The sequence below is a fragment of the Doryrhamphus excisus genome, chromosome 20, assembly GCF_030265055.1.
Source record: "Doryrhamphus excisus isolate RoL2022-K1 chromosome 20, RoL_Dexc_1.0, whole genome shotgun sequence".
Classification (NCBI taxonomy): domain Eukaryota; kingdom Metazoa; phylum Chordata; class Actinopteri; order Syngnathiformes; family Syngnathidae; genus Doryrhamphus; species Doryrhamphus excisus.
This window is the reverse complement of record NC_080485.1, coordinates 12706664-12729745: the sequence shown is the minus strand read 5'-3', so window position 1 is coordinate 12729745 and position 23082 is coordinate 12706664. Positions and strand designations below refer to the sequence as shown.

The 23082-nt window shown below is 43.7% G+C and overlaps 1 long non-coding RNA gene across 1 annotated transcript in view; it reads right to left on the bottom strand.

Annotated features, from left to right (window-relative positions):
* Nucleotides 1-3883: 3883 nt before the first annotated feature.
* Nucleotides 3884-23082, bottom strand: part of LOC131108273 (uncharacterized) — a 23996-nt gene continuing 4797 nt past the window's right edge. Inside the window, exons 3-4 of the long non-coding RNA XR_009120442.1 lie at nt 17611-17740; nt 3884-3997 (exon numbers count right to left, since the gene is read on the bottom strand). This is a non-coding gene — a long non-coding RNA (uncharacterized LOC131108273). The remainder of the gene's footprint in view (nt 3998-17610; nt 17741-23082) is intronic.

The window sequence follows — 23082 nt, the reverse complement described above, 5'->3', positions numbered from 1 at the left end:
TTGATGTTTGCTAAATACAAGGATGAAGAGTCTTGAACCAGTCATGATGTGCTATATATATCACTATATTGACACTTACTATGGTACCCATTATGTCATTGGATGGTCATATCACCTCATACTTCGATATGAGGTACATTATTAAAATAAATAAATAAATAACATAAAAAAATAAACACAAAAAAAAACTTAAACTGTATTATGGAAAGCAGGAAGTGAACAAATGTAACAGTTACTGACACCAGATGGAGGGGTAGGATTTAATAAGCTTTGCTTCTTCCTACTCCTTTTGGACATGTGGAACTGTGAACTGAACTGTGAACTGATTGTAATCTGATGCATGTTCAAATGAAATTAAACCATTACCATTACCATTACCATAAAAAACGACCTCACTTCAAGTTTATGTTCCACTGCTTTTTAGAGCTTCCAGATTCTGCACCACTTTCTGCAGTTTTTCCATAAACTTCCTGTTTCCGACCCAAATGCTGGAGCCTATCCCAGCTGTCGAAAGGCAGGGTACACCCTGGACTGGTGGCCAGCCAATCACAGGGCACATATAGACAAACAACCATTCACACTCACATTCACACCTATGGACAATTTGGAGTCGCCAATTAACCTAGCATGTTTTTGAAATGTGGGAGGAAACCGGAGTAGGGTGGAATTGAACCCTGGTTTCCAAGCTTTGAGGTCTGCGTGCTAACCACTCGACCACCGTGCAAAAAGTAGTACTAGTAATAGCAACTTAACACGTTCACAAATGGCAACGTGGTTCAGCCTTAGCAGACGGTCTGTGCTTACTCCTACATGCCGCCTCCTCCCTGCAGACCACCTTACCCAGCCTGCTTTGCAGTGCCAGAGGCGCCAGCCACGCCGTGTCCCGCTGCAACCTCCCACCGTCCCGCTTGAAGAGCGTGAAATCGCCATGATTAATAATTATAATTATCGAGCAAACGTGCCAGCTGCTCTGTGGCAACGAGCACGTCTGACTTATGGTTCTGTAAATGCAAACAGTCATTGTCCATATTCAGAGAGGAAAGGCCGGGGGAAGGGGGGTTGGGAGGGGTGGGGGCTTTGGAAGCTCGTTCTCCAAATATGATTTTATCTTCGGAAGTCATTGTCCCTCCTCCCTCCCCTTCCTTGCGGCCATTTGTCTCTTGTTGGGCCCGAGCGCTCACCTAGTCTGCGCTCCACGCAGCGTGGCGTTTTGATCTCAGTGGGCTTCAAAGCCGTCTGGGGCCGCGGGGCTTCCTGCATTGTGCCTGCAGACGGCCTCTCGTTGGCTTTGTTGCAAGCACGGCCTTCAAGTGCCGAGGTGTAAGCCCACAAAGCCGGTGAAGCGGGCCGCCTCGTTAGGAGAAGTCATCAATTAGCTGCTATGAGTGAATTATCCCGGAGCTATTAGTAAGCTGCTGGAAAGCATCCAGCAAGCTTATCGCTACGTAAACAACACTGACATGAAGTTTGTGTTACCTGTGTGTGTGTGTGTGTGTGTGTGTGAGTGTGTTTTGCAGATGTGTCTGTCGTTGACAGAAGCAGACTACACATTAGCTCGCCCATTAATCACCATCAACTCACATCCACTTGCAAGCTCACATGTCTCTCCACGCGCCCGCCCGACTAGTTGTGACAGCTACTGGCCGCCAACCTGTCCACAGCCTAATCTCATTAGGGTCCTTCTGGCACGCCGGACGCCTCTGCTGAGGGATGCTGCGTGATGGAGTGAAGTAGACAAGGCGTTCAAGCGTATAATGGATGTCTAAATCATCTGGCTGAAACCTCCAATGCTCATTTATAGCCGTGCTAGCATGCAGGGGAATGTAGCGGTGCAATGATTGTTCTACTAAAAGATATAAACACAGTGACTGTTTGGGTTTTAATTCACCTTTCCGGGAAAGATTAATTAATCTAAGTATTAATTAATTCATTCATTTTGTACCGCTTATCCTCATGAGAGTCGCAGCGGGTGCTGGAGCCTATCCCAGCTGTCTTCGTGCGGGAGGCGGGGTACACCCTGGACTGGTGGCCAGCCAATCACAGGGCACATATAGACAAACAACCATTCACACTCACATTCATACCTATGGACAATTTGGAGTCGCTAATTAACCTAGCATGTTTTTGGAATGTGGGAGGAAACCGGAGTACCCGGAGAAAACCCACGCATGCACGGGGAGAACATGCAAACTCCACACAGCGATGGCCGAGGGTGGAATTGAACCCTGGTCTCCTAGCTGTGAGGTATGCGCGCTAACCACTCGACCGCCGTGCCGCCCTGGCCAAATTATAAAAGTGTAAAACATTTGGAAAATGAGAATTTTTTTACCAAGTTTCTAGATTTGTCTTCATCTTTATAACCGGATTTTCCTTGAAATTCTAAGTCTGATTGACATACTGCCAAACTGTCCGAATTCCGAGGTTGGTGGTGATACACATGACACCTGTGCGCCAGTCGTCCGCAGGCCTGTCCCGCTCTGTCAGTGTTGCAGTGCAGTGTTGTACCTGTCAGCCTGGTTGCAGATGGGCTTTGGCTCCCCCAGGTATGGGGGCTAAACAGCCGTCATTAATCACCACATAAAGCCTCCCCAGCGGGAGATGCCCCAGGTTAGAGCACATCAAGAAATAAATTGGCTGAAAAATGGCTCCGGACGAACGTACCGTCCCCAGAGGAGGAGGCGAGGAAGAGGTAACGGAGCCACGTCCGATGCCGAGCAAATCATCTGTCAGCTACTGAGTCCATGTCTGAATTCTCACAGCGTTGAGCGTCATCCTGCAGGACAAACAATCAACAAACAAAACAGTTTGTGTTCAGATTTTGCACATTAATTTTATTTATTTATGTATGCGCATACGTATATGAATGTGTGTGTGTGTGTGTGTGAGAGACGCTATGTAAGAAAAACCCTACAGTGCTTCCTGACAAATACACCACACAGTAGCGCTGTATTAGACCCAGTTTCAGGTCGTGGGGGTATGCTGGAGCCTATCCCAGCTGACTTCAGTGGGAGGAAACCGGAGTACCCGGAGAAAACCCATGCATGCACGGGGAGAACATGCAAACTCCACACAGAGATGACCGAGGGTGGAATTGAACCCTGGTCTCCTAGCTGTGAGGTCTGCGCGCTAACCACTCGACCGCCGTGCCGCCTAAAATGCATCATTCATTCATTTTCTACCGCTTTTCCTCACGAGCGTCGCGGGGGTGCTGGAGCCTATCCCAGCTGTTTTCAGGCGAGAGGCGGGGTACACCCTGGACTGGTGGCCAGCCAATCACAGGGCACATATAGACAAACAACCATTCACACTCACACTCATACCTATGGACAATTTGGAGTCGCCAATTAACCTAGCATGTTTTTGGAATGTGGGAGGAAACCGGAGAACCCGGAGAAAACCCGCGAATTGTACGGGGAGAACATGCAAACTCCACACAGAGATGGCCGAGGGTGGAATTGAACCCTGGTCTCCTAGCTGTGAGGTCTGCGCGCTAACCACTTGACCACCGTGCCTCATAAATCATTATGATGTAAGGAATCATCATTCCCTCACAGTGATGTGTTCATGGTCAATTTTGAGCCCTCAAAGAAATCCATACTAATCTTCTAGTGGAGGTCCTGACCCAATCAAAGTAAAGCACAACCTACAGTTTTGGGGCCAATAAGAAATAAAAAGCTAAATAGGGACACCGATCAGCAGAGGAAAGACGCCTGTCGTCTTTAAGCACTTAATCAATCAATCACAACCGTGTCATGTGACTTGTGCAGATATCATAAAGGCTGCTGCACAAAACAAAACAGAGGTGGCGATGAGGAAAAAAGATATGAAAAGTGGAATGCGGCCAAAGACAGGTGGAGGTCAAGGACATGTTGTGGTCCAGACCTATCCACCTCCAGAGTCTCCCGTCTGTGGCTGTCCAGTCTGATGATTAATGAGTAGAAGTGAACTGCTGCTCTGTTGACCCCCACTCCCACCTTTCACAGCGGCACCTGAGGGTCTGAAACACACGTCAATATGAGCCGATACGCCATCACGATCCTCATATCCTGTGCAATTATTGATCATCAGGGATTTTAAGATGTTATTCACGTTATAAGCTACAACTGCCCAATCAAATTTCATCAACAATGCATCAACAATATGTTCATTATTACGGTTATACTGGAGTGTTTACAAGCCGTAATGCCGAGAGCTGTTTCTAATATTTTGGTGACCTTCATTCATTCATTTCTACCGCTTATCCTCATGAGGGTCGTGGGGGTTGCTGGAGCCTATCCCAGCTGTCTTTGTGAGAGAGGCGGGGAACACCCTGGACCGATCACCAACCAATCGCAGTTTATGTTGTAGCATCGTTGTTTGGCTAAATATATACAGTGTGGCTAAATTTGATGCGGGGGTGCTGGAGCCTATCCCAGCTGTCTTCGGGCGAGAGGCGGGGTACACCCTGGACCGATCACCAATCAATCACAGTTTATGTTGTAGCATCGTTGTTTGGCTAAATATATACAGTATGGCTAAATTTGTTGTGGGGGTGCTGGAGCCTATCCCAGCTGTCTTCGGGCGAGAGGCGGGGTACACCCTGGACTGGTGGCCAGCCAATCACAGGGAACATATAGACAAACAACCATTCACACTCACATTCACAATTTGGAGTCGGCAATTAACCTAGCATGTTTTTGGAATGTGGGAGGAAACCGGAGTACCCGGAGAAAACCCACGCATGCACGGGGAGAACATGGAATCGAACTCGGGTCTCCTAGTTGTGTGGCCTGCACGCGAACCACTTGTTCGCCGTGCAGCCATTTTAGTGACCTGTTATGGCAAAATATACATACATAATAACGCACGCACTGGGAAAACAAGCAAACTCCACACAGAGAATCGAACCCAGGTCTTCAAGATCTCCTGTGTGGCCATCATTCTAGCCACTCGATCACCGTGCGGCGTCAATAAAAATTTAACAAAAATAATATAAAGTAAAAGACAAATAAACAAACGAAAATTGTTTGTCACGATAACAACAAAGATTGTTAAAAACAAAGATAGTCACTCCTACGACCCCAAATAGTGATAACGACTGTGTAGTTGGCTTGAAAAGTGTAATAAATAGATGAGGGTCTGTCAGTGCACATCCCGTGTGACATGCTGCTAAAAGAAGGCCATTATGTCATTTTACAAAAAAAAGACAACGGGAGAGCAGCCAGGTTAAGTAAAGCTCCTCCATTCTTCTTCTTCTCCCCATCAGCCGAACGGTGGGTGTCACTGGGAGATGTGTGCACAATGGAGGTGATCTCTCTGATCTCAGCGCTCCTTTTGTGCTCGCTCGGATTATTAATGTTCATCTAGGAGAGAAGCCACGGCCTCTGCCTCTCTTGTCATTTGGCTTTGCCTTCTCCCGTCTCTCTGCTACGTTTTTTTGTTGCTGAGTTTCAGCACTACAACTTCTCAGGCTTCTTTCGGGCCGCACATGCTCACTGCCTGCATGTCATTTACTCTACTGTATATTTGTAACTTAGCTATATCTGATAGCATTGAGTGTGTGTTTAGTTAAAACCACAACATAAACATTGTACACTCCAACCTCTTAAATTGCATCTGAGTTCATGAAGTGTGGGGAAAAACATTTTTTGGAGTGCAATGCATATAATTTGTTAAAATCATGAAAAAGTAATGTTCTCTTTTCTTTAAGTTAACTTCTTTTTACACTTGCACACGATAAATGAAAATAAACTCAATACCTCCAAACAAGCAGGAAGAGGTTTCACTCTGTGCATTGATTAAGCACCTAAACCAGGGGTTTCCAAAAACATGCTAGGTTAATTGACGACTCCAAATTGTCCATAGGTATGAATGTGAGTGTGAATGGTTGTTTGTCTATATGTGCCCTGTGATTGGCTGGCCACCAGTCCAGGGTGTACCCCGCCTCTCGCCCCAAGACAGTTGGGATAGGCTCCAGCACCCACCGCTGACCCCCCAGTTGACTCAAATAGTAACTCTGGCTGTACACTAACTGAAGTGGTTAGCGCGCAGGCCTCACAGTTAGGAACCCCAGTTCAATTCCGCCCTCGGCCATCTCTGTGTGGAGTTTGCATGTTCTCCCCGTGCATGCGTGGGTTTTCTCCGGGTACTCCGGTTTCCTCCCACATTCCAAAAACATGCTAGGTTAATTAGCGACTCCAATTTGTCCATAGGTATGAATGTGAGTGTGAATGGTTGTTTGTCTATAGTATGTGCCCTGTGATTGGCTGGCCACCAGTCCAGGGTGTACCCCGCCTCTCGCCCCAAGACAGCTGGGATAGGCTCCAGCACCCACCGCTGACCCCCCAGTTGACTCAAATAGTAACTCTGGCTGTACACTAACTGAAGTGGTTAGCGCGCAGGCCTCACAGTTAGGAACCCCAGTTCAATTCCGCCCTCGGCCATCTCTGTGTGGAGTTTGCATGTTCTCCCCGTGCATGCGTGGGTTTTCTCCGGGTACTCCGGTTTCCTCCCACATTCCAAAAACATGCTAGGTTAATTAGCGACTCCAATTTGTCCATAGGTATGAATGTGAGTGTGAATGGTTGTTTGTCTATAGTATGTGCCCTGTGATTGGCTGGCCACCAGTCCAGGGTGTACCCCGCCTCTCGCCCGAAGACAGCTGGGATAGGCTCCAGCACCCCCTGCGACCCTCGTGAGGATAAGCGGTAGAAAATGAATGAATGAATGAAAATAGTGTGTGTGTGTGTTAAATATATGTTCTGGCCCCCCAGACAATTTTGTTAACTCAATGCGGCCCACAAGTCAAATGCAGAGCCTTCACTCTGACAGTCACTGAGACGTTTGGTCGGCAAAGCGGAACAGCGCAAAATGGCGCACGTTCACAGAAAGCCATCGCAAAAAGAAATGCTGCTCGATAATACAGTTGAAAAGCCAGCATTTCAAGAAATACTGCAAACATTTGACAGACGCTAAGAACTGCCTTTGAGAAAATACATTACGTCATCATTCATTGTGTCTGCTTTTTACCGACACGAGACTTCCATTGGTACATTCCTGTACCGACATTCACAGACCGGCTTCCCGCTCATTCCCATGTAAGGTCTTTGTACTTTGAAGGTGTGTCGGCCGCTCTCATTTATCAGGCCTTCTGTGGGCCCGCTGCCCCATGCCTTGCTGTGCGATGCTCACGGGGTCAGGCTTCCCTCACAGTGGACTCAGACTAATTATTAACTCGCAAGGATTGTCCAACAGTTCTCTGGTCCTCTGGGACAGCTGAAAGTGTCACAAGGAAAAAGGGTCATTGACCACGGGGGCAACAGGCCGACGCTGGAAAATGACATCGCTTTCTCAACTCAGGAAGACATTTGCGTTGGTTGGATGGTATGACTAGGCAGGTACGGTACGGTACAATATGATTACAAAGACCAAAAATAACATAAGAAACCAGGGGTGAGCAAACTACGGCCCGGGGGCCACATGCGGCCCACCAAGTGTTTGAATCCGGCCCGCCAGTTGCTTTCTAAGTATTTCAACTTTTAACATACAAACTGGCAACATGACTTGGATGGCATGACTAGGCAGGTACGGTACGGTACGGTACGATACGGTATGGTATTGTACAATACCATACCATATATGAAACATCGCTAGCATGTATCTGAGAGCTTCAATGTAAATTTGCATCAAGCTAGCCCATTTGTTTAAATACATTAGTCACAGAAACCTGAAATAAATGAACATTTAAAACGCAATATGATTACAAAGACCAAAAATAACATAAGAAACCAGGGGTGGGCAAACTACGGCCCCGGGGGCCACATGCGGCACACCAAGTGTTTGAATCCGGCCCGCCAGTTGCTTTCTAAGTATTTCAACTTTTAAACTGACAACATGACTTGCAAGTCAAATGTCTTATTTAGTAAAAAAATTTAAAATAACTGTAACATTAAATGACATAGTTTGATGTGGTCTGATAGTATTACACTTTTACAGATAATATTAGACAAATAATTCAAAAAAAGGGTTGCACGGCGATCGAGATAGTAAAATAACATAAGAAATGTTTTTGCAAACCCACAAAAAAACATATCTTTTAATTTAAAAAATCATAATAATTTTAAAGCTGCAATATTTCTGAAAAAAAACTGGATTGTAATTAATTTTGCGAAATAAAAATTAAAAACCCCATGAATAAATATATACAAAAATATATATATAAAGAGATAATGCTATTTTTTTTTAAATCACATTTTTAACTTAAAAATAATCTACTTAATGTCTTAGAATGTTGATATAATACGCCCAAAAACATAATCCTCATTAATAACGATCACTGACCCTTCAGGCTAAATGGCCTAAGTGCAAATGGCTGTGCAATAAATAAAACATAATAAATTCAAATCAAGATGATCATTAAAGTGTAGGTGACTTTCAAAGGGCCTCACCAGCATGCTCGACCCCCCCGTGTGTGACATAACTTGGGAAAAAGTGTCTTTCCTTCCTGGGAAGATGAGAATGTGGATGTTCTCTACATAAAAATCCAGCAGCGCTAACTGAAGCTAATTTATGCTGCCGTCGAGGCATTGTGTGCGCAAAGCGTCCTCAAAAAGAAATTGCGCGAGTCGTCTCCAAAGTGCCTCTATATCATATTCGGTGGCGTTGAGGTGGCGAGGGAAGGAAGGGAGGGGGCGCCAGAGGCCGGTGGGTGGTCTGACACAGAAAGGTTAAATATGGTTCAAGCGCGGGCGCTCTCAAAGGGCCGCACTGTTAAAAAAACTAAGTTATGTGCGCCGTACGTCAGGAAAATTGACAATACCGCCACAGCGAGGCACACAGAGAGAGCGCTGGCCCACGTCTGAACTTCATGCTTGAGTCTCCCAAATGGAGGCCAAAGTCACAACATCACTTGTTTTTGTTGGATTTATTGACGGTCCATCAAAGGGGCTGGCCAGAGCAGAGGTGTAAAATCAGCACAATGACCAAGAATAATGGAGATATTCACTCCTTTTCTTTGTGGCCCCCCGACTCTGGTGATAAACTTGAACTCTTCCCTGACACCCAAAATGAACGTAAACAAAAATAAAATCTTAATAAATCTTATGTGTTGGGAACACAAAGTGATGAAGAAGCACTACTTGTGTCGTTCATTGATCATTTATCACTACTTTATATTACGGGGTCAATCGTTTTTTTATTGCTCCACTGTACAATGTGGAAATAAAGTAAACAAAATGGGAGCAAAAAGGTACTCTTATAGCAGGGGTCTCAAACATGCGGCCCGCGGGCCAAATGTGGCCCGCAGGACACTACATTGAGGCCCCCACCTTGATATGAAAGTTTAATGTTAGTGCGGCCCGCTCGCAAGTTTGATATGGATGCTGTATGGTATCATGTACCCAGAAAAAATTATTATGTTTGATTCATGTTCATGTTAAAGGTTAAATAACTGTTAATAGTTATCCTCCCTATGCGTGTGGAAGTGGTAAGTTTTTGGCTTTTTAAGTTTAAAGGAAATAACTTGAAGGCTACTGTTTAGGTCGCTAGTGCTCTAGTTTGCGAGTTAGCATGTGTAAGACCCTGCAGTTGCGCAATATGTTGTAAATAAAAAGAGTATAAATGTGACTATAGTCGTGTTTTGTCATGTCTACAGGGCTCTAATAATGCTTTGTTCATTTTAATCTGAAAAAAAATATTTGTCTACACACCAACTATATGTGGTTTCTTAAGTTTTTATTATTTGCCGTTTTATTATTATTATTATTATATTTATTTATTACTGATTGATTCTTGATTTGTTTATTTATTTTCATCTTATTTTGCGCAGAAAAATAAAAATTAAGATATTTGAGAACAGTGGAATGTTTTATCAGAGCTTTTATTGTAGAAAATCGGAACCAAAGCACTGAAAAAGTTTGTATATTTTTCTGTTTTTAATAAATGCAGCGTTTTTTGGGTTTTTTTTTTTTAAAACCTGATGCGGCCCAGCCTTGCCCAGACCCTAGCTCCAGTGGCCCCCAGGTAAATTGAGTTTGATACCCCTGTCTTATAGGTATCGTTAATAAAATTTTCACTTTCCTACGAAACAGCACTATTTTTGTTCAAGATCCTACTAAGTTAGTCGTAGAGTGGTTGCTTGCATCGTACCAACCCAAACTCATGGCGGTTTTAGTTTTAAGTGGATAAACAAGCGCCTTGAGACATCACCATGGTAACAGCAGAAACACTATTGGCCGGTGTGTGAAGGACAAGAGTCAGTATCAACACAGCTCTATCTCAAGTGTTAAAAGAATGTTCGTATTAGATGGATAAGGAAGGGAAGACAGGATGGGAAGATGCTCCAAAGCCGTGGAGGGGGAGGTCAAAGGTCCCCACACCCCTGCTGCAGCCCTGGTGACGGCGTTTGATGTCAGTCACGTAAAGTTTTCAGAAATCGATGCAAAAAACACAAAACGACAACAAAGGTGACACAGTTGGAGTATGCAGAGTCATGAAGATGACAAGAAAAGTAGGAGGACATCGGCATCCATCCGTTAATCAGTGAGACACTGCGAGAACATTCGATGAAGAAGAAGAAGGTTCAAAGCCAGCGCGGTGGATTCCAAGATGGTGTCTCCACAGGATGTCACAAACTCGCCATTAGCATGACAATGCAAAGTGCATTATCATCAAAAGCTAACGTCACCATTATCATGAAAAATGGAAATCATATCATCAGGGTCAAAGATGAAAGGAATCGGCCTTTATGGAGGTGGAAGGATGTCCGTCAAGTCACCGTACAGCTGGACCCAATAAATCCCAGCTATGCTAGGGTTGCATTCAAAGCCGCTGGGAAGTCGGGAATATCCCGCTTGTACCACTTGTAGCATCTCAGCTTTGTAATACAAGTGAAAAAAGCATGCTAACTTTTTTTTCCACGTTTTTTCTCTGTGAATATTTTGAATTTATTTTAAGGTGATGAAAAACTGTAATCTTTTCTTTGAGTTAACTTCTTTTTACACTTTGTACACGATAAATGAAAATAAACTCAATATCGCCCTCCAAAACAAGCAGGAAGAAGTTTCACTCATTGGCATTGGTTCAGCACCTAGACCAGGGGTGGGCAAACTACAGTCACATGACCATATGCGGCCCACCAAGCGTTTGAATCCGGCCCGCCAGTTGCTATTGCTAAGTATTTCAACTTTTAACATACTTTTAACTTGCAAGTCGAATGTCTTATTTAGTAAAAAAAAAAAAAAAACAACAAAACTGTAATATTAAATTACGTGAAAAAGCATGCTAACTTTTTTTTCCACGTTTTTTCTCTGTGAATATTTTTAATTTATTCTCATATTATAACTTGTTTCGAGAATCCGCGATGCAATTCAGTATATTTCATTTTTGGCTTTTTATACTTGTTGTTGCAAAATGTTACTAAAATGTTACAAAATGTTACTAAAAACTGCGAATTAATCACTATTTTATGATGCAGCAGTTTGACCCCGGAACAGACCAACTCTGATTTCCTATGGGAAAATGTATCCCAAATACAAAAGGGTGTTGCCTGTGTTTTGTGTGACCTAATCCGATGTCCCAAATGTCCAACTTTCTTGAACCCGGCATCCCGTACAAGAGCGCACCAATAAATGAGCCCCTCCTCTCCCCTCCTTGTGTTCAGACTGATGAGAGCGGCTGAGAAGCGTCTTGTCCGTCATGCTCCTCATGCGACAGAGCAGGAATGTTGTTTTATTTGTACTTAGCTGAACAGAAAAGTCAGACTTGTGTTATCGCCGGCACAATGAGAGGCGGGGAGAGAGCAGCCTTTCGGGCCCTTTCTTGTTTTCCATTTGAGGCCAAACAGGCCGAAGCCATTGTTGTCCTTTCTGCTAATTAAGCTGTTAGAGAGAGGGGCTGGTCTGACAGGGTCCCGCTTGGCAGGGAGGCAAAGAGTCAATGGGCCCAGAGTGAACAGGAGACATTTATAGGCTCCCTTAAGTCATTGTTTACCCCGCGGAGGAGCCTTTTCAGGGCCGTCCGCCTCTGTCTCGGTGACCTGTACAATGAGAAGAATGCCACTCTGAGAGCCCAGAGACGAGCACAAAGGGCCGCCGGGGAGAAGGAGGATTTCACGGCGCTGGGACGAATCCGGACACTGCCAAGATTCCAGGGATCACACTTGATGGTCCCTCAGCTACACCTTGTTTGTGTCTTCACATGGTGGAGAGTAGATAGTCGCAAACACAGGGAGGTCCTACTGTCAATAAATGATATCCAACATGCATAAAGCATAACAACTGTGATTTTTCTAAGAGGATATGTAGTATAGAAAATGAATGGATGGATGGTCATAATGACAAATTAGTTGAGACCCAATCAACAACGCCTCTACTGGTTGCAGCCAAGGAGTGCGTTCCATTTTGTCGCTAGGTGCTGTCCGCCTTGATTAGGTTCTGCATGTAAGGGCTAACCATCAAAATAATGTCCAGTTGTCCCTGGTTTATTATGGTGAATTGATTCAAGAGATATGTTCAGCAGCTCGGAGGAACTCAGAGTCCGGAGGAGCCAGTTGAGGTTCCTCAGGTATCTAGTCCAGATTCTGGGCATGCCCAGCTGGGAAAGGCCGGCTAACCATCAAAAACTGTCCAACCAAGGACACGCTGGAGGGATTATGTGTCACAGCTGGCCTGGGAACACTTTGGTGTCCTCACGGTGGACCTGGAAGAGGTGGTTGGAGACCTGGAAGTCTGGACTTCCCCGCTGAGACTGCTGCTCCCGCGACCCGGACCCAGATGAGGGGAAGAAAATGGATGGATGGATGTATTATTGGTGACATGCTGACAACCAGAAACTGTCAGACGCCATGATCCAACTCTGTGTGCACTCAGACAGTAGGCGGGGCTTCCACACTAAACCGAGAAGCCACGCTTACGGAGACCCCGCCTTAGGTTTCTTCCTTGTATTTGATCAGGAAGTCAATTTAAATCAATGCAAATTCAGTGATTCATTCATTTTCTACCGCTTATCCTCGCGAGGGTCGCGGGGGTGCTGGAGCCTATCCCAGCTGTCTTCGTGAGAGAGGCGGGGTACACCCTGGACTGGTCACCAACCAATCACAGTTTATGTTGTAGCATCGTTGTTTGGATAAATATATACAGTATGGCTAAATTTGTCGCGGGGGTGCTGGAGCCTATCCCAGCTGTCTTCGAGCGAGAGGCGGAGTACACCCTGGACTGGTGGCCAGCCAATCACAGGGCACATATAGACAAACAACCATTCACACTCACATTCATACCTATGGACAATTTGGAGTCGCCAATTAACCTAGCATGTTTTTTGGAATGTGGGAGGAAACCGGAATACCCGGAGAAAACCCACGCATGCACAGGGGAGAACATGCAAACTCCACACAGAGAAGGCCGAGGGTGGAATTGAACTCGGGTCTCCTTGCTGTGAGGCCCGCGCGCTAACCACTCTTCCACCGTGCAGCCCTAACACAGTTTATATTGTGAGCAAAAGCTCCAAAAGCCCCCGTGTGTGTTTAAGTGTGTGTTTGTGTTGTGTTTGCATGACCGCTCCATCTGATGATCATCCAAACGTCTCCGTGTGTCTTCTTGGACTGCATTCACGCCTTCCTCTCTTTCCGAGTTCCGCCCCCGAGATGAATTTGTCATCTTTGCCGCAAACTTTTCGCGTCTCCAATTCCAGGAAGTTGAATCAGTTTGTGCTAACGCCACCTGTTCATCTCTCGTCACGGCGCCAACTTTATTCTCCTCGCCTTGTCATCACGTCATGCAAAGTGTCAGCGCCGTGGTTACAACAGCAGCCCAATTATACACTCGTTTATGTGTTTGTCAGGAGCTTCAAACGGGTGCTGCTTTCTCGGGGCGGCCATATTGGCGAGGTCAGACGCGGCGTCTTTATTACCGAGCAGCCCATCCCTCTCTCTCAGATGCCCAAGGAAAGGAAGTGACAAAAAAAAGCGTGTAGAATGATAATAATTAAAAAAAGATGACAACTTTGTTCTCTATAACGGTTTGGCTGGGCCGCTGCGTCCGGCTGCTCTGCGGAGCGCGGCAGCATGTGTTTCAGGGATTGTTCTGGAAGGGGGAGCGCAGAAACAGCAGGGAGCAGAAGACAAACAGGCAATTCGTGACTCATTAAACACGGCGGCGGTGGCCAGCACTGTGGAGGGGTGTGAGGACCCCTGTTCCAACTGGGCGATAAAACTCCACCCCCCCCCTTCTGTACCAGCTGGAGTGGGCATCTGTCAGCAGCACGCCGCGTCGTGCCACGCCACGCCACGCCGCCGATTACGAGCAACAAGGCCGATCTGAGTGGACGTCGAACGCTACTTTTAAAACGACGTAACATTGTCGCCACTGGCTTGCAGGTCCGCTGATGGTCTCAATGTTGTTAAGTCTGCCTTCAATCTGTCTTAGCTGGGCGGAGACTTGCCAATCAAGTCGGTTTCTGGCCTGATTTCCAGAGAGCCAGGTGGTCCACCTTAGAGTCTCCCAATAGGCTTTGTGGGTTCCACTAACTTGATGCACTAAGGATCCTCTATCTTGACTTAGTTGGACTACATGAGAAGGTTGGGGAGTTCTCTTGAACCACATGGTCATTTATCAACAGCTGTATTGCACAACACAGCAGCAACAGAACCAATGTTGTAATATTGGTCGAGTAAACTAGAAAATGTTTGCTTGGAAGTATGTTATGCTTATCGTACATCTTCCAAAATTAATTATATTAATTATTTTAATTATTTTAATTATATTAAAATATAATTTCTGTAATAATATATATAATAATATAAGTAATTAAAATATATTATTATTCGTTCATTAATTTTCTACTGATTATTATTATTATTTTAATTATTTTAATTATATTAAAATATTATAATATAATAATATAAATAATTAAAATATATTATTATATTACATGATGTCATGATGTTCTTGTGTTTCAAGTACATGGGCCAGACGTGACCGTCAAAGAGGCCGGGGGGGTCTGGTATTTTAATTATTTTAATTATTTTTAATTATATTAAAATATTATAATATAATAATATAAATAATTAAAATATATTATTATATTATAATATTTTAATATAATTAAAATAATTAAAATAGCTGACTATTTTAATTATATTAAAATATTATAATATAATAATATGAATAATTAAAATATATTATTATATTATAATATTTTAATATAATTAAAATAATTAAAATAATTCTGCAAAACAGCTACACAGCTAGGAGACCCAAGTTCAATTCCACCCTCGGCCATCTCTGTGTGGAGTTTGCATGTTCTCCCCGTGCACATTCCAAAAACATGCTAGGTTAATTGGCGACTCCAAATTGTCCATAGGTATGAATGTGAGTGTGAATGGTTGTTTGTCTATATGTGCCCTGTGATTGGCTGGCAACCAGTCCAGGGTGTACCCCGCCTCTCGCCCGAAGACAGCTGGGATAGGCTCCAGTGGTAGAAAATTAATGAATCAATGAAGTCATAATATTATGGGGAAAAGGGCTGCACGGCGGAATTGGTTCTTCTAATTGGTTCTTCTTGGTCCATGCAATAACTCTACACAAAATGTCACGGAAATCATCACTGCATAATGCAAACACAACAAGAAACCAACTCAAAACGCCGTGGATGCAATGTCATCAGAATCATCTGTCGCTTTCCAAAGCTCCACATCAGCACAAGTTTGTAACGAGAGAAAAGTTTGCTCTCGGTAGACTTTAATGACGAGTTTAAAGGCCTAATTAGAGGCCGCCGGCAGATAAGGGCATGAAATATAAATAAGCTGGAGATGCTGCCCAGAGCTCCACGCCGTGACGGTCCACATCGTCTCGGCTGTGAATGTTTAATAAGAACGTGAGGCTAAGCATGAGCCATGAAGAAGACGGAAAGCCTGCCAAAGGGGCGACGTAAAAAGACAAAAAAAAAAAAAAGCGGTCAACACTCGACGAAGGGACGACATTAATGCAACGCTGTGTGGGACTGAGGGATTGGGAGTTGTGATGAAGCGTCCTCGCTCCTCGTCGGTGGAAACCGAGGTTGTAATTCTGACTTTACGGCTCCCTGCGCTCGTATCTGCGGAATATGAAAACATCAGCATATGGCTGCAGACAGCACCGAGGCTAAAGAGTCAATTTCCCTCAAGCAACATTGGGACGGGGGTGACATTCGCTTCCATACTGCCCCCTCGGCCCGGTGTTAAAAAAAAAAAAACAAAGAACAAGACGGCGGTGCAGAGATAGAGAAAGGACAGATGGTGAGACCCGCTCAGGAGGAGAGAGATTCGGAGTGTTTCAAAGATGATTTTCTTGCACCAGCGGGTCATAGCGTGGTCGACGCGCACTTGACAGGAGTTTCATGTGGCGAGCAGGAAGGCAAAATCTGTCCGTCAGCTGCCAAAAGGTTCCGGCTCTGCTCGGGTCCTGGGAGCGCTCTTAGAAACCCGCTGTTCCACACCCATGAATTGAAGCATTTACGGCCTTGCTTAAAATGAGCACTTTCTGGCTCATGCTGCACGTGTGTGTGTGTGTGTGTGTGTGTGTGTGGCAGATGGGATGCAATATGGCACACCTACGCCCGGACAGATGTGGCACAGCACATAACACCGAGTCGAGAGAGGACTGGGAAGCTCTGAAACATCTGGACCTGTGGCAACCTTCACCATTAGCTAACTTCAATAACGCTGTCTTCATATTTGGATTTGGTGCCGCTGGTCTGGATTAAAATTATACACATTCACACTTTTTAAAAACGTATTAGTACTACAGCGACATTTTATAACACTCAATATTTCAACATGACGTGGTTAGCATGCAGGCCTCACAGCTAGGAGACCCGAGTTCAATTCCACACTCATGTTCTCCCCGTGCATGCGTGTGTTTTCTCCGGGTACTCCGGTTTCCTCCCACATTCCAAAAAACATGCTAGGTTAATTGGCGACTCCAAATTGTCCATAGGTATGAATGTGAGTGTGAATGGTTGTTTGACTATATGTGCCCTGTGATTGGCTGGCCACCAGTCCAGGGTGTACCTGCATTTAGTTAAATTTAGTTAAAGTTTAGTTGATTAATCTGTGACTTCACTGGAACAAAATGCAGTATTGTCTATAAATCATACTAGCTTTATATCTTTTAGAACTTTCCAGATGTCATTAATGTATTGGTCGAACAGTTTTGGTCTAAGTATTGACCCCTGAGGTACGCCAAACTATATATTACGTATTTAAACTGCTTCCTGTTTGCTAGGTGGCTTTTAACCCAGCTCAAAACCCTTTCTAGTTTTGTAATTAGGATGTTGGTAATAGGCTACTAATGAAGAATTTCAGTTGGCACAAAGCTTAATTAATTGCACTGGTGTACACCAGTCCAGGGTGTACACCGCCTCTCGCCCTAAGACAGCTGGGATAGGCTCCAGCACCCCCTGTGACCCTTGTGAGGATAAGCGGTAGAAAATGAATGAATGAATGAATGAATATTTCAACATATTCCAAGTTAGATTTTAACCATAAAGCCAGGTAAAAACACCCTCGAAGGACCAGGGAGGAGTCATCCCTCTACAGTAGGATGCGTCTTCATCACCCGGCCCCACTCTGAAAGACAGTTAAAGAGTCCCACCTACCTCAGTGAGACCTGTCAATCACGTCCCTCGTGGAATGGAGTGCGGAGGCCCGGCCCAACATGGGCTTGTCATGGCCGGCTGCACAGTGGAACATTCCCACCCCTCGGGGGCCATCCCGGGTCGGGACAGACTGGGACCAGTGTGAGAAATAGCAGGGATGGCCAGTCAAGAGACACATCGGAAAGATAGGGAAAAAAATAAGATTCAGATCGGGCTTTAAAGTTGCATTACTGGCTCGGGATACAAAGAGCCTCATATTTCAGATGATGAATCGATGCATGGTGCTGAAGAGGAAGTGTTCCTTTAATTTAACTTTGCAAAAGTTTGTGACAGCAGTTTAATGACCGGGAAGAAATTCCCCCCCCCCCCCCCCCCCAAAAAAAAAGATTTGACTGTGATGAAGCTATTTTGTCTCCCACCTGCCGAGGCTGAGATAGAAAAATGTTCTTGGGTGCAGCAAGTTTCTCTTGATAGTATTCAAAGAAGCAAAGAAAAAAAAAAGTTAATCACACGAAGGAGCTTGGAAAGCCCAATTAGACAATCACAGCACAATTCCACAGTAGGGCAAGCAACTAATTAGCCAGCTTGCATTTTGTTTTCTTGCATCTTTAAACACAGAAATGGGATGGCAGCGCCAGGTGGGATTAAATATTAATATGAGTCTATGGTGGCTTACTGCATGGAAAAGAAAGGTGTCGCATATAAGCTTATATTTACAGATAATAGAATCACATGATGTCATGATGTGCTATATATATCACTATATGGACAGTTACTATGGTACACATAATGTCAATGTATGGTCATATCACCTCGTACTTCGGTTACTGTTACATTTGTTCACTTCCTGCTTTCCATAATACAGTTTAATTTTTTTTTAATACAAATACTTCTTAAAAGGACTGATTTTCCCACCACGTGAGACTCTGAAAAAACTGTTGTTTTTCTTATTTGCGATAGAAAGTAACAGAAATCAGTAACTGTTACATTTGTTCACTTCCTGCTTTCCATAATACAGTTTAAGGTTGTTTTTTTTTTTAATACAAATACTTCTTAAAAGGACTGATTTTCCCACCACCATGAGACCCTGAAAAACCTGTTGTTTTTCTTATTTGCGATAGAAAATAACAGAAATCAGTAACTGTTACATTTGTTCACTTCCTGCTTTCCATAATACAGTTTAAGGGTTTTTTTTTTTTAATACAAATACTTCTTAAAAGGACTGATTTTCCCACCACCGTGAGACCCTGAAAAACCTGTTGTCGATAGAAAATAACAGAAATGCATGTTTTTTACATTTACTATCATGAAAAATGCATTGTCCAAATAAAGGCGTCTTCTCTACACCTAACGGGCTCCTGGTATTCTCTGCATGGCAGCATACAAAAGTGACAAATGCTTTCTCCCTCGGTGTGTGTGACAACTGATCACTTTAATAGTATATTTTCATGTATTTTTTTGTGAAATCCTGACTTTATGCATATATTCTTTACTGCTCAGCCTTAGATCCCATGACAAAAATACCAGCGTGAACGCTGAACACACCAAAGTGCAAAGTACCGAACCACAAACGCGTAAAAAAATGGGACCTAAGCAACAGTTTGCTTTGTTTGCGCCGCTCCTTGATAGAACTCCCACACTACTCGCGTCTGCATCCGAGCTGCAGGGAGGGACGCTCTCTCCGTCTCACGCCTCTTTGAATAATTAGTGATGTGTGTCAATATTGCGGCCCATAGTAACCATATGGTGGGTGCAGGCAGACAGGCCATTGTTGGGAGCTGTGAAATATTGTGTATCCCTGCGAGGGCTGGAGCCAGCGGAGGCAGGAAGTGTTGTCGGGACTGACAGGGACATTGTGCGCCTGAATGGGCCGGCCCTCGGTGGCAGGGAGCACCGCGGACCCAGACAGAAAGTCTTGACCCTGGCGAGAAAAGGCCGATTAGGCATGGTGCTGCAGGCCTCTCCTTCATCCACCCCCGTCGCCACCACCTACACCCCTCCTACCCCCTTACACTCCTCACAACAAGGCCACTTAACTCTGCGACGCCTTTTGACTGCAAAGATAAAAACACTCATATATTCATGTCAGCGGTGGAGAGCTCAGTGATGGGAATGTGTGTGTATAATATTGCGCCACGGTGAACCGAACAAACACTTCTTGAGTTCCGCCTAATAGAATAGAGCTAAGTAGATAGTTTTTTTTCCTCTCTCTCATCAAAGCTAATTAAAAGTGCTGTGCCGCGCACAGATTGGAAATGATGCTGCCACAGTCGTCGCATTGCCGCAGTATAATCAGACATAGCCATCAGTTCAGAGGTAATGGGACGCAGGCCAACATTAGTCGGCCACATTAGCAAGCTGTGGAGTGCGGCAATGCCGCGCCGCAATGCAAATATGCCACTCGGCAAACATTTATATCCGACAAATGCTTTACATTGTGGAGGAGGAAAGCGTCGTAAAGATGGAAAAAAGTTAACGGTTCACCAAATATGATCTAGCATGGGAATTCACTTTAATAATACTAAAGCAGAGTTTCCCAAGCTGAGGGTCAGGACCCAAAAGTGGGTCGCAGGTCCTTTTTGGGGGGAGTTTTTCACCCTCAAGCAGCCAACTCTTGGCAAATTGCTTTTTGATTCATGTTTGTTGAAATAAATGTGCTCATCTGTGCATCATTATGTACAGTATAAGTCTATATGTTATTGGAAAACATCATATTTTATATACATTTATATATACATTTTAAATGCATATATATTTTTTAAATATGTGATCATTATCAGTGTGTATATGCACCCTGTGAATGGCTGGCAACCAGTCCAGGGTGTACCCCGCCTCTCACCAAAAGTCAGTTGGGATAGGCTCCAGCATAACCCCCACGACCCTAATGAAGATTAAGGGGCATGGAAAATGGATGGATGGATGCTATCATTACAAGTACAATTTTTTAAATTATAGTATATTTTATTTATTGGGACCATTCTAAAATTTAAGGTCATTAATAAAAGATCAATAACATTAAAATAAATAACTGTAAAATTGTGGTACTATTAGCAAAAATAATTGGGGAAAAAATGTAATAAATCACCATCACAATCAAAGTCCTATTATATGTATTGATATATTTTTTATTCAATTTATTGGGTGATTGGTTGCAAAAAATCGACCTTTACGTTACTGTATCACTGCGTCAATCGTAGTAATAAATAAAAGTGTGTTACGTCCATTTGCACTTTAGTTGAACTTACTAAATATAGTTCTATGTCTTATGAATTTATGAATACAATTTCCGATAAATATTTTACATTTGTACTCCTCTTGATCTCAAAACCAAGCTTGCTTTTTGGTGCTCGGCATCCTTTCCTTCTTTCATCCCGTTCTCTCTCTCCCTCTGCCAATTATCTCCCCGTCAGTCTGTCACACTTTGTAGTACAATAAAGGCGTCCTAAATTGATGCCCATCCTGCCTTTATCCCCTTGATAAAGCACAACAATTAAGGCTCATGTCTCTTTGCTCAGGCTCCTTTGATAGCAAACACAAAAAAAAAGCTGTGACCAGGAGGAGAGGTGGCGGAGGCTTGCTCTCATCGTCCATTTCTACCCCCCCAAAAAAATAAATGTGTAAAAACAAGCACTTCACCCACAAAATGACTGAAATTGAACCACATTTACCGGCAGATAGAAAAGTCATAGTTAAAGTGAATTGAGCAGTTCTGATAGTAGTTCAGGCCGGCACGGTGGTGGAGTGGTTAGCGCGCAACCTCACAGTGTGGAGTTTGCATGTTCTCCCCGTGCATGCATGGGTTTTCTCCGGGTACTCCGGTTTCCTCCCACATTCCAAAAACATGCTAGGTTAATTGGCGACTCTAAATTGTCCATAGGTATGAATGTGAGTGTGAATGGTTGTTTGTCTATATGTGCCCTGTGATTGGCTGGCCACCAGTCCAGGGTGTACCCCGCCTCTCGCCCAATGACAGCTGGGATAGGCTCCAGCACCCCCCGCCCCCCACGACCCTTGTGAGGAAAAAGCTGTAGAAAATGAATGAATAAATGATAGCAGTTCATACTCGCGCTACCAAATGAAAGAGAGACATGGTCTCCAATATGTCCTGGGTCTTCCTGGGGCCTCCTTACCAAATACCTGAGCCACTTCATCTGGCAATCTGGCAATACAATGTGCTTTACATAAATACCATGTCCAATATTACATAAAAATATCCAATATTGGGCACATTTAAACTGTACAGGGGATTATTACAGTTTGTTGCCGCATGCTAGCTATATGCCATGTTTTGTTTGCATTTCTAGGTATAATCTATGCAATAAATACTAATATTTGAGGTAAAAACAGGGGGTTTGATACAGACTTCCGATCGAACGAGGTGGACACAATGAGACAGCATTACCGTGGCTTCTCTAACCGTTCCACAAAGATGAGTTGACTGACAACAATGCGTCCTAGTAAGGACTTCCTTAAAAAAAAGGTGGAGTCAGCTCTTCTGGAAGAAGAGTGATTTCTCACCTTTGACCTCCACTTGCAAACAAACACGCCCCTTGGTTTTTTACGACCCATTCAGAACAGCTCCCAAGCTAAATTGATGGGTCGCCAATCGCTACGGCAACAAGGCGAAACAGAAGGTTGCAGGCTTGTTAGAGGTACCAAAAAATGTCAAGTGAAGGTACACTTGCAATGAATATACCGTATATGAGATGTGCAACAAGGACAAAAGGCTAGTAGGGAGGAAAATGAAATTAAATCATTAGTGACTAGAAGACAAAACAAGCTTTTTAAACACCCAGCAGGATGCTAACAACATTTCTTTAGTGTAAAGGTGTTCAAACGTTTACCGCTGATAGCCCTAATAGTGTTAAATGAAAGATTTTAATCATTTTATAAGGGGTAGGTAATTACGAGTAATATTATTAGTGTTATTACTATTAACATTTTGCTTTTGTGACTTTTTTTAAATACTTTTATTGTGCGACAAGCCTATAGAAAATGAGTTGTGACCCCCAGGCATCACTTTGGACACCATACAGGTTTAGTTTATATGCTAGGATTACGTTAAAAAGCCATAGCATTTCAGTATGTGGAATCAAACAATGGAATGGATTGAGTAAGGAAATCAAACAATGCACAACGATGAGCCAATTCAAGAAACAATACAAGCAGTTGATGTTTGCTAAATACAAGGATGAAGAGTCTTGAACCAGTCATGATGTGCTATATATATCACTATATTGACACTTACTATGGTACCCATTATGTCATTGGATGGTCACATCACTTCGTACTTCGGTACGAGGTACATTATTTTAAAAAAAAAAAAAATATATATATATATATATATATATATATATATATATATATATATATATAATATAAAAATATTAATATGAGTCTATGGTGGCTTACTGCATGGAAAAAAAAGGTGTCGCATATAAGCTTATATTTACAGATAATAGAACCACATGA